Consider the following 2,453-nt stretch of genomic DNA (forward strand, 5'->3'; position numbering starts at 1 on the left):
AAATTGAGCTTCTGATGTGTTTCTTGGGCTTTGAGGCCTTTCCTTGATTTCCTTTTGCTTTAGGCTTATGGTCCATAATCTCGATGAGGCTGTGATCCAATTCTGTAACATTCATTGATCAAACTTAGTGATAAACAAGTAATGACACCGGACTCAACAATTTGAAGTTCCAGACTCATCAATTCTTCAGGCCCAATCCCATAAACCATGATATTCAATTGGGTTTCATGCCATAATAAGTTTAAGTTAATCTTTGTGCTCAATTGCTAACTTAAACTTCAATATAATTGGCCCAGAAACCTTTCCAAATGGTGGTGTTTTAGTTTAAGTTTAAGTTTCAGTTTAAGGTCAAACTAAAACTTAAACGTGGAATTGGAAGAAGGCAACCCAGGGGTGTTCATTGTCGAGCACGTTTAACCTCCAGTTTGAGGTTAAACTGGAGGTTAAAGTGGAATGAAGAAATCACACCCTGGAGGAGAGAAGCCATCGAACACGTTTAACCTCCAGTTTGAGGTCAAACTGGAGGTTAAACTTGGAAATGAAGAACACACCCTGGAGGCAGAATAACCATCGAACACGTTTAACCTCCAGTTTGAGGTCAAACTGGAGGTTAGACTTGGAAATGAAGAACACACCCTGGAGGCAGAATAACCATCGAACACGTTTAACCTCCAGTTTGAGGTCAAACTGGAGGTTAGACTTGGAAATGAAGAAACACCCTGGAGGCAGAATAACCATCGAACACGTTTAACCTCCAGTTTGAGGTCAAACTGGAGGTTAAACGTGGAAACACTTCCCTTTCTTGAGTCGTCACTTTGTTCTCTTGTCAACCTTGCAAATTTGATGCCAAATATGGACTATTATACCTCGTTGGAAAGCTATGGATGTCTACTTTCCAATGCAACTGGAAGCGCATCATTTGGAGTTCTACAACTCGAGTTATACTCCATGGAAGGTGAAGAGGTCAGCTGGCCTGATTGCATGTTGGTACTATGCTCTTCTATGCACATTACGGGGCTGTTTTCTCCCTCAATTTTTAGTATCCACCATGCATGCCATATATGCTTGGAAAGCTCTAGATGTCTTCTTTCCAAATGCATTTTGAATCACCTCATTTGGAGTTTTGTAGCTCAAGTTATTTATGTTTGAAGAAGGCATGGTCAAGCTGTGTCGAACACGTTTAACCTCTAGTTTAAGGTTAAACTAGAGGTTAAACGTGGAATGCTCCCTTGGTTCAAATCATCATTCTAGCGTTTAACCTCCAGTTTGAGGTCAAACTGGAGGTTAAACGTGGAATGCTTCTTAGTGCCCTTTCTCATTCTGGCGTTTAACTTTCAGTTTAAGGTCAAACTGGAGGTTAAACGCCAGTTACAGCATTTCCTCTCTTCTCATGATTTTGGCGTTTAAGCTCCAGTTTAGGCTTAAACTGGAGCTTAAATGTCCCATTTGAATTTCAAGCTTCCTTCATTGATTTTGTTGCTTCCTTGCCTAGCCTCTCTTCCCTGAAATCATCCAAACAATTGCATCAAAGTCTTGCAAAATTTCATGAGAAATCATCCATTCATAGCATTCAAGTAATAACACTAAAAACTCATGAAATTTGCATCAAAATCATAATGTTTTGGATGGTTCATTGCTTGTTGTTCATTTAACATACTGTTTGGATGGTTCATTGCTTTGTTATTCATTTAACCATTCTTGGTTACTTTAAGCTCAAGAAAATGCATAAAACAACTAAAACTAACAGAAAATGCTAGTGAAACTAGCCTAAGATGCCTTGGCATCAACATACAAAAAGAAGAAATGAAAAAGGGCAACAAGAAGAAGAGGAAGAAGAAGAGGAGCAAGAAATAGAGCAAGAAGCAGAGCAAGAAGGAGAGGTAAGAAGCAAGAAGAAGCAGGACCCCAAGAATCAAAAAGAACCAAGCAACAAATGAGAGGTGGTCTTATTCCTTAATAATCAAATAATAGTTTGTGAATTGTCTTTATGAGCTTTCTTTCATTTTAAGTCATTTAAGTTCATGCACCCCTGCTTTAAGTTTGAGTCATTGCAGTTTTTTTTGTTTGTCTGTTTGTTTAATTTCCAAATAAGTGATAGTCTAAGTGTCTGGATAAACTTCACTTGCTTAAATGTATGCTTGCCCTGTTTGTTCTGTTCCAAAAAAAAAATAAATAAAATAAAATAAAAGAAATGTTTGAACAAAAGTAACTCAATTCCATTTGGTAAGAAATCAAATAAGATTAAGTGGTGGTATGCATGTTTGATTGAATAGTCAGCTCACTAAGAAATAAAGTTAGAATTGTCACTTTTAGTGGAAATTAGGATGCTGTCTATGGATCTTGATGAATAAATGTCTTTGGCCATGAAAAAGAAAGAAAAAGAAGAAGAAAAAGCCACTGAAAAAGGGCAACCAAAAAGCAAGAAAAAGAATTGAGAAAATAAGCTAGGCACC

This window comes from Arachis duranensis, chromosome 4 (assembly GCF_000817695.3).
Source record: "Arachis duranensis cultivar V14167 chromosome 4, aradu.V14167.gnm2.J7QH, whole genome shotgun sequence".
In the NCBI taxonomy this organism is placed as follows: domain Eukaryota; kingdom Viridiplantae; phylum Streptophyta; class Magnoliopsida; order Fabales; family Fabaceae; genus Arachis; species Arachis duranensis.